We start from the raw sequence: 10,078 nt of genomic DNA on the forward strand, positions 1-10,078 counted from the left end.
GTTAGCACTGTACGCTTGTGATCCTCTGCACAGTTTTTCCATTTCCAGACTAATTAAATCAAATAACACTGATGCTGTACGGATGTAAAAACAGCTGTTTGCAATTTCGAGCAACCAGTGCCAATATTGATTTATACAGTAATAATGTGTCCAACAGATTTTACAATAGCGCTCAAGATCAGAATCTTTTGCATCTCTTAGAGGGGGACAGAAGAGACGCAGTTTCTTAACTGTGTCAAGACTTAACTGTGACACCTGTAAGCAGCGTTTAGCTTTAAAATACTGCTTGAATGTATCACCGGTATTACCATGTTTTATGAGTGTGAAGACCTATTGGATTTGTACTGAACGTTCAATATTTTCATTTGGGTTAGGATACCGTTTTACACATGTATTAAACGAAGGAATGAGACCTGTGCGTTTTGCTTTTTCAACTTAACGATTATTACTGTAGGTACGTATTTTGTGAATGCTGACAGTATTCCGTGCTTTAAAATACACTTTCATGGATTTAAATAACTTCGAATCAATAAGCAGTTACTAGTTTTTGAGTTGCTTTCTATCTCCACGTCCTCCTTCAAAGCTAACCCTTATCTAAAATTGACGTGTGCCACAGTCACATTTTGTTTTCCAAAAACAACATAACAGTAGTGTTTAGCTGTTCCCAATGTAAATTTGTAATTTTTTAGTAAACATATTACACCTAATATAGGCAAAATGTCACAGAAAGTGTTTAGGTTATTGAGAAAGACAGTTTCGAATTGCCTATAACTTAACCAAAAAGTCATATTTTCATTTTGTAGACCGACTACAAAAATCCTTCGACATGGCGCCGAATTTTAGATATGCAACCGAAGATGTACTGTAAATAAGGTACAGACACCTGGTGTATGTGCATGGCTGAGGAGCCAATGTGGTCAATCTACCATTTGTGGGATTTTGCTTTTAACACCTCTAAATCAGAATCCCTCCTAAAATGTATTGTATTAAGACAGCGTCTCTACACTTCTCTCGATCTGCTTCTCCTACACTTTATTGTGTGAGATGTTGTCCTTTGGAGATGTTAAACCAAGGTCTTAACTATTTGATCATCAGAAAGAGTAGTGATGTTAACCTCAGTGTCATGACCAAATTTTAATCTGTGTTTGACCTCGATTGGTACTGCACTTGAGCAAAGACAGATCTGTGGATCTGTTCCTATTCATTAGGCTTTGCTAGTATTTCACGTTACAACAACAAATCAATAAACATAATAGAAAGCTGATCAATAAAATTAATACTTGGTACATAGAGGGAATGTAGCTGATTGTAAAGAATGGTGGACCGGTTTTATGCTTTCTTCAGTTAAGCTAGACTTGTGTAAGGCTGGTTTTGTCCTTACCAAACATTGTCCTTTCATCACTATTTTTTCCTTCTGTTTCAACTGTGTCTGTACCAAAATGAGAATATTTATTATTATTTCCTCTATTTGAAAAAGGTGTAAATTCATTTTGTTATTTTTCACACACAAAATAAGACAGTTTAAAAACTTATCGAGCTGGTTGTGAACTCTGACAAACAAATGTAGAAATGAAAAACAGATCACTGTGTTGCTGCAGTCTGTCAAAACCGCATAGCTCAACCAACACATTGAAAAACAACTTTTCTGCGCCTCCGGAGTTTTTCACCCGGCAACAACATGATGTCAGCAGAAAGAGTCTGTGACCAATCACAAGGTTCGTTCTGCAGAAGTGAGGTCACAGTGCAGTATCCTAGCAATGTCTGAATAGCTGTCAAGTAAGAGAGCTCCTGCACTTCCTCTGGTCTGTCAGCCTAGACACCATGTCTCCTGAGTATCAAAGCATTTCGATGCATTGTGTGCTACCTACTGTACTCCTATTGTCTTCCATCTTAGATAAACTGCAAGAAAACACAGTAGCACAAGAGAAAGATAATGCACAAACCCTGCTGCAGAGAAAGTATATTCATGTACATTCATGTCAGTGGTAAACATTCTGACCACTGAGGTGAGTTTTAAAGCGGTTATTTAAAGTTTCAGCATGTTCACCTATAATTTTTTCTTATATTTAACAAGATTATTTCTTGTGTAGAGGGTATAGGCCGCAAATATAGTTTCTCCTCGTGAACTACATTTATTACTACAGTAATTTGATATGGCATGTCTTTTAACACCTGTCATATCTGTCTACATTTTGTTCCAACGGCAGACTCTTCAGTTGTTTTTGTTATTAACCCTTAGCTTTCTGAAGCTGATTTTTTTAGGCAGCCTACCATTTATGATCAGTACTTGTTCATTTAGCACACATTTCTCCAAAGAACATTACAGAAACAGGCAGTGAGCTAGGTTATCAACAAGAACCTCTGCAGTACCACTTACAGTACAGCCTCAGTTTTACATCAGGAGCCTAGGGCAGAACCCCAGCAGATTAGGTAACTTGGTCAGGAAACACTTTAGCAGAAAGGTTTGAATTAAGAACCTCCTCATAACAAGCTCATTATCTTGACCACAGGACAACAGAAACGTCTTGTGTGCCGATGATTCACCTGACAAGAAAAAAAGGAATAACAATCAACTGCATTCAATAATAATCCTTCATTTATAACCGAAACATGGTGCTTTGGTTACAACTAAAGGACGATCAGACCACAACAAGGCTGGAGTCTTTAGTTGCAATATGCTCACAGTTGTGTGATTCTTGAAGTCAGTTGTTCTATAGTTCACCCCATTTATCATATATAACATGCTGGGAGTGAGGCCAACAACAAGCACTGAGACCCAGTAAGAAAGTAATTTATAACAGCCCCATACCTACTGTATGAAGTCTCCTGGTGAGGATGAGAGTATAAACACATTTAGATAGCTCCATCTCATGAAGTGCACTAAACGCACAACAAACAAAGACACAGACAAATTGGAAGAAAAGGGTATCTGCAGTAAATACATGCGATGCTGAAAGAATATAAATATGTTGCTTTTCCAATATACAGATGGATAATTACGTAAAAAGCGTGATTTTGTGTTTTCTATGCTTTCCACTGCGCAGTTTCAGAAAGTGATATTATATTCATATTTCATCATTTTTTCAATATTAAATGTAAAAGGTGCTGTCTCACAATGAATTACAAACTGAGATTTATATTACTGAAAATGTTTTTTTTTTGTGAATGACTCTCATGATTTTGAAGTAGGATTGAACCAAACTACTGTTTTATTTCAGAGACTGTGATTTTCAAGCTTGTGTGCATTGCTTTCCCACTGGGTTTGACTGTACTTCCATAAAATCTTCATTTGCTTGGCGAAGGGGACACTACTGGAAATTTATGATTGCTCTTTTGTCAGACAAGCATCTGCGCACCTATCACAGCTTCTGTGTTAATAATTATCCATCTGAAAACTGGTTTTTACTAAGGAGTATTGAGACTAGGCTCCAGATAATGTTGTGCTGAAAGAAGCACTTTGTTAAAAGGGGGGTGGCTAAATCTAAAGAGAGCAGACACTGACCTTAGGCCTTCAGTCAATTCCCAAGAGTTGAGCAAGAACAGATTCCCGTTTCAACAGCTTATCTGTATCAAAAAATTCACAGCAAAATGCTGTGATTTCATTTTGTTCTCTTTGGAGAGACGGGGGTCTTCTATTGATGTCCCTTTCCGAACATGATCATTTTCAATACAGTATTTGGCTGATGAATCACAGAAAAAATACTGCCTAGCTAAATGTGAAGAAATTGAAATGCCAAGGTTGTTATGGAAACCTGGAAATTTGTCCACTCACTGACACCTCTTCTCTGACGCAGAAAGCTATAAATATAGAAACTCTAATGAAAAAAAAATCAGGACACATTTTGTCCCCTTCAAAGTGGAATTAGTTTGTGTGTAAGGATGACATTGTTTGTGTGTGGCTTAGAATATAGACAAAGCTTCAGGTCGACTGAATATTTCATTCAACTTCGTAAGATATTGTTTTCATGGATATCAAAGAAATCAGAAAAGCTCGATTTCTAATAATCTTGAAAAAAACAAAAACATCCTAAATAACACAAAACTTTAGAAGTATGATTAACATGAAAAATAAAATGCCCAGAAAACCTTGTTGTTGTAAAACATATGACATTCTAAACACTCCATTTAAATGACATTGCAATGTTCCCTTGATCAGTTTGCAAAGCAAAGCAGATGCATGTAATGGACTCCCCAGAAGTAGGAAGAAAAGTAATTATTCTTCAGAGAAAAAAAGAAAACATTCTTATTTTTTTCCATTTTTGGTCTTAATTTCTACAAATTATGTTTATTTGCCTACAAATAGAGTTTGTTTCTAGGAATTCTATTTAGGTCTGCCTGCCCTGGCACCAGACATATTACAAAGACCCATCTGTAGGGGTTTGGTGTGCTAAAATTATTTAAAAAAAAAACAAACACTGGGGAACAACTTTTATATTCACAGCCTTAGAACAAAGAGGAACTTCTGTTAAATATCAGCTATCACTTTTTTTAGGACTCACACTCCTTTATTATCCAAACCCTGCCAAAAGTACAAATCCTAAGATCAAGCTATACCGTAGTAAATCAGGACCTACAGTAAGTAAATCTGACCTCTTGGTAACTGCATCAATGGTCACGTGACAACATCCTTAAAAATGAGCATTTAGCATTGGCATAGCTATTTGATTTGTTAAAACTACTCTAAAGTCTATGTTGTTTCACAAATGTGACTTTTCTAATACCTAAGAAATCTTTTACAGGCTTTTAATTGTTTGCATCATCTGGGCACTAATGATCATTTTGAAACATCAAAATGAGTTGAAGAAAGCACAGAGGAGTGTTACATCAGATGTTTTAAAAAAACAAAGGGAAAGTGGCCACTGGTCGAGAGAGATGGAGCCAACACCCTAAACTTGATCCTACTTCAAATTTGTTTTCATTCCTGAAACATTTGGCCGAGCAATGTTTAGTAACGAGGAAGTTTGTTTTTCCATGTTGTTTGCCTTTTCATTTAATTGACCTCAGCTCAAAATATAATCTTCAGTGCAAGAAACCTCTGACTCTTCTGGCCCACAATCCAGTTCTACTATTTTTTGTGTCACCCATTAAATGACTTGGGTGTTGTTGGCCAACTGTCAGCAGAATGTGAGCCAGTACTTCGAATCTTTCGGAGTGCCTTGGTCAGTCTGTGCAGTGGTGGGCCTTATGCCAGGCTGTTGCTATTGAAACAGGCACAATCCTTTGCTTCTAGACCTACTCAGGAGCATGCATACTTGAGCTGCATACTTTCAACTGCAAGAATTTCTTGGTAAGGTTTACAGTCACGATATAATGCTGCCATGATGATGATTCTCCAAATAGAAACAAAAGACCTGTTCCTCTTGGTAAGCTGGTTGTACACAATTGTATTTCACTAGGAATAACAAGGCCAAACAACTAAAGTTTTTGCATGGTTTGTAGAGTGTTTTAGTCATCATAAATTTGGCTTAACCAGTTTCACTGAGGGCTAACCTCAGCAACAGGAATGATTATGATTTAGGACAGCTGAGGCTGATTGAATTTGTGTGTTGCCAACCCTCAGAAACTTTCATTGTAAACTCCATTTGATATTTACTACAATTTAGCTAGTGTTTTACTGACCAAGTCAATGATGAACATGGGTATGTGCACATACAGCACGCTCCAGGATGACATTGAGACTGGGTTTGCTACTCCCTGGGATTCTCAAGTTACACCAGCTGCTGGGGGAGAAAGGGTTCACTTTGTTGTGTTATTCTGGGATGGATACTGTTGACACTGAGAAGAGCAAAAGGAGTCAGAGCCAGCTTAGCTAAACATAACCCCACAGACACACTGACCTCAAAACTGGAACATACGAACCCCTTCGTCAGGCTTTGTTCACTTCATAGAAAGCCAAGCAGAATGTGTCGCCATAATGAACTCAATAACATTTATCTTGTGGTTAAAGCACTGCACAAAATGAAAGACAAAATAAAATAGTTGAAAGGATTTTACTGATTTGTCTTTTTTTTGCAGTAAACATTTATTTCCTGCAGTATCTTATCATTATGGCCACAACCAAATTCTTCTTCACTAATATTTTCCTGATATGTGCCATATGTAGCCCACTGTGAGATTGCTATGGTTGCTGATTTGCTGATGTATTAGACTTGGCAAAACAAAAGTAATCAAAGAGCTTTCTTGACCATTTGTGATCTGTCCAAAACATCACTGCAGTGCAGATTAGGTTTAGTTATTTAATGCCTAATCAACTGCAGTAAATAATAAGGAATTGTAGAAAACCTATAGTATAATAAAACATATGTGAATAGAAGAGTTGGAGATTGGAACATGTATTTTTTTTAATTCATACGTTGTTTGTTACAGTATAGCTTGAGTTATTTTTTATTGACCAAGTCTATTCGTGGACAGGGAGTAACTCTTGAGATTAAGAATATCAGGCTACAAAGACAGATAGTAGTCATCAAGAAACATGGTTATATCTTCCCTACAACCATACATGGAGTGCCTTCCATTCATTCTGATTGGGATTCAGACTTGGCAGTTGAACCAGTTGTCATTGATATGTGGGACCAGATTAAAAAAGGGCACATCAAGACATCTGTGTCTAAATGAGTCTATATGCTACAATTCTATTACAAAAAATAATTCCTTAAACGCCATGTCAGCAGCCTGTTTTTTTCAGTGAGACCGAGTTGAATAATATTGAATTCTAATCCAAAGCTAAATTTGGATCAGTGCAGGTGCAGGCAGACCATTACTTTGATCTTTATCAAGAGATTGTTTATTACCCAGGAAAGGATCCAAATCTAGACTAGCAATCAGTAAATAAGGCATAACTAGAAGAAAAAAAACACCCACCAGTGTAATCCTTCATCACACATCTTATGATCAGATCTAAAAATAGGCATCAAGACATATCAAGTCTTGCCCAGGGCTTATTGTTATCAGAAAACATGGAGGAGCTGCTAAGAAATGCAAATTTATTTTAAGGACTTGATAAATATGGCATGAATATGCTGAAAGTACAGTAATATTATAAAATATCCCCAAATGTTTCAGATTGCAGTAATGTATTCCATTTGTTAGTTGGTTCTTGCATGCCAGTCAAGGCACTTACGCAAATCAAGACAAAGAGGGGACCTTTGTAAATAAAGCACCTCCAGATGTAGGAGAAAACTGCCAACTTTTTCCAGGGCAAACAATAATGATTTTTTTTATTAGAGAAAGGGAACATTTCAGCAGATCTCCACATCAATGCATTACATAAAAACAAGACAGTGGCAAAAGTGTAATTCTTGATTTATATATCAAATCAATGCAAGTTTAAGAAGCACACATCCACCACAAATAATACAAACATGGGCACTGATATCTTGCAATCTTTGTATGTATGAAAAGCAATACAATCTAAAACTAGGCCAACTGAGTAACAAAGCTAACCTAGCGTTGCCAGGACAAGCTGTTGCTTTCTTCCTGATTATTCAGTCATCGTGCAGCCAGTAATTTCAACATCCTATCAAGAGATTTCTTTTTTTTTTTAGGATCGAATGTGTTTTTAAATTTGCAATACTTCTATGTCTAGCCATTAGATGACGGTCTTTAAAGTATGCCTTATCGCTCAAAGGAAGTTATACTTTTATCTCCCATATGTACTGTACACTGTTGAAGCTTTTCAATTTTTAGAACAGCTGAACTAACATCATGATTATGTTAAAATGGCAGGCTTTATAAACTTATTTTAAATCTGTGCTTCAATGGGATTATTTAGTTTATTGGATTGGATTAAGATTTAACCATTACAGGAAAATGCCTGTATGCATACCAAAGTTTTTATGAGTGTGGGTCAGGAAATTTCTGTATCTTGTTCTCTAAAAAAAGCTTCAGTAGTTACATAATCAAGATTAAAAATATATTAGATTGTTGTGTAAAAAGTAGCATGAACGTCTACAGAAATATACACTAGTTTTAAATGCTGTAGAAATCCCAAAACAGTGGAATTAATTTACAGTTAATCGAGATAGAAATGGCAGGTGGAACTCAAATTTGGCATAAATGCACTGTATATAAAGTCTTATTATAAAATGCACTTGTGTTGAAATGATAAGATTGACTTAAACAAGATTAGATAAAGTAGGATTAAGATTTTATTGCACATTCCATAGTTTCTTGACTGTGTGAGATTAGTCTGATTAGCTCTTTCAATGTGAGATGGCCCATTCCCGTTGTCATGGCCTGGAACGGAATTAACAGCCATTTCACCTCATTAGTAGAAAGCTCGTATGATCTGTTACATCACTGATTGGGCAGGATACAGCCATAGCACCAAAAAACAGAAATGAGGTTGTGTTGTAGCACAGTGACATATTTCACTGCCAATCTCATGCCCAAAATTAAAAGAAAAAAATCAGAAAGGTATAATCACTTAAATGGGATTTAAGCAGAAATAATACTCAGCAATATGTACGGGTAATTTTGAACAGACAGTATCTATATTTGTGTGTAAATGTGACCTTGTGAAGACAACAGAATAGAATAACTTGATTCTAGTTTAATATTCCTAACCCTCTTGTTGGCTTTTAAATTCTATAAGATTTATGATGTTGCCCAGTATTAACTATAAAGGTTTGAGATATAGTTTTGCTAAACAAAAATATTTCAAATGAGCTTATAGTACAATGTTACTACATTTAGCAGAACTATATCTCAAACTGCAGATTTTAAGACTGACTAAATAAATTCTTAGAGTCCCTAGTAAAGTTGCCATCTTTAAAGCTTGTTTTTCCTGAATATTTTTATTACAATATAAAACAAAAAACATAGAAAGCAAGTAATTAGAAATTTGCTTCATACACAACCTAAACAGTGAGAGGAGACAAATAAGACAATAGAAAACTAACAGAACAACACAAAGTTTAACCATTTAAATAGCTGAGGACACATTTGAATACATACAGACATGTCATATTAGCCTTTGAAGTGTTACAGATACACCATAAACAGGAACTTTTGACCCTTTTCCTCTAGTACAGTATGTTGTCCAGACAAACACTGTAGGATATTGTTTAAAAACCAGGTCAATGATACTACATTCCTCTGCCCTAGTGAGACTAGATACTTTCAGTTACATCCATGTGTGTTTCATTTAATTTATTATGCTTAAAAATATTAATAATAAGAGAGGTACCAGCAAAAACAGACAAATTGAACTGAGGCTTCTAATCCCAGCTCACAAACTGAAAAGCATTTTTCAGTAGAGAAATAATTTATCTTAAGATGTCAAGTGTAAGTGCCTCATATACAGAGAATCATGCAAAGTATTATTTCCCTGTGACACTGCGCAATTTTAATGCCAGAAAAACTGCACTTTAATAAATCCTTTGCCTATTTTTAAAGTTAAGCATGAAAGTTTCTTTATGAGATAGATCTTGGTGTGTTTTCTCTCATATCCTTATCCATAATTCATAGCCACCTCATATCATTTGACTAGGCAGGCAAATACAAAAACACATAAAATAAGCCACCCTTGAATCCAAGTGTCTACACAGCGCAAACTTTGGAAACAGTGACAGAGTGCAATTACTCTGTGGTGCATGATCTAGCTGTGTTTAAAGAAGAGATTACGGGTGGAGTGGGTTTGAATGAGCATATTGTCGTCACAATGAATTGTTAATTACACTCTGCTTGGACAACACCTTTCTCGAACATTGTGTGCACGGTATAATTTATACCTGCAAGTGAAATACAAGCAAACTATTTGTAAGTGGGTTAGTACTGATGTAAACCCATGTAAACAACATAAAAAGGCAAGGCAGTTTGCTGAGCTGAGTTGAAAAGCTGATTCAGTGATTTAAGACTGCCGACACAGATATTGCGTTTGAATCATTCACTAACAGCGGCTCATTCCTGGGTTGGACACAGGACGTTTTTCAGCTTCAATTCTCTATCTCAGAAGTCAACTGCATACTCATTTAAAGATGAAAATCTAATTGCCAGTAAGTGCAGGTGATGTCAGATTTGGAAGTTGAAAATGTGAGCTTAAAACATGGCCCATGTGTGTCTTCACCCATGTGGTAAA

This window comes from Lepisosteus platostomus, chromosome 7 (assembly GCF_059453375.1).
Source record: "Lepisosteus platostomus isolate fLepPlt1 chromosome 7, fLepPlt1.hap1, whole genome shotgun sequence".
Taxonomy (NCBI): domain Eukaryota; kingdom Metazoa; phylum Chordata; class Actinopteri; order Semionotiformes; family Lepisosteidae; genus Lepisosteus; species Lepisosteus platostomus.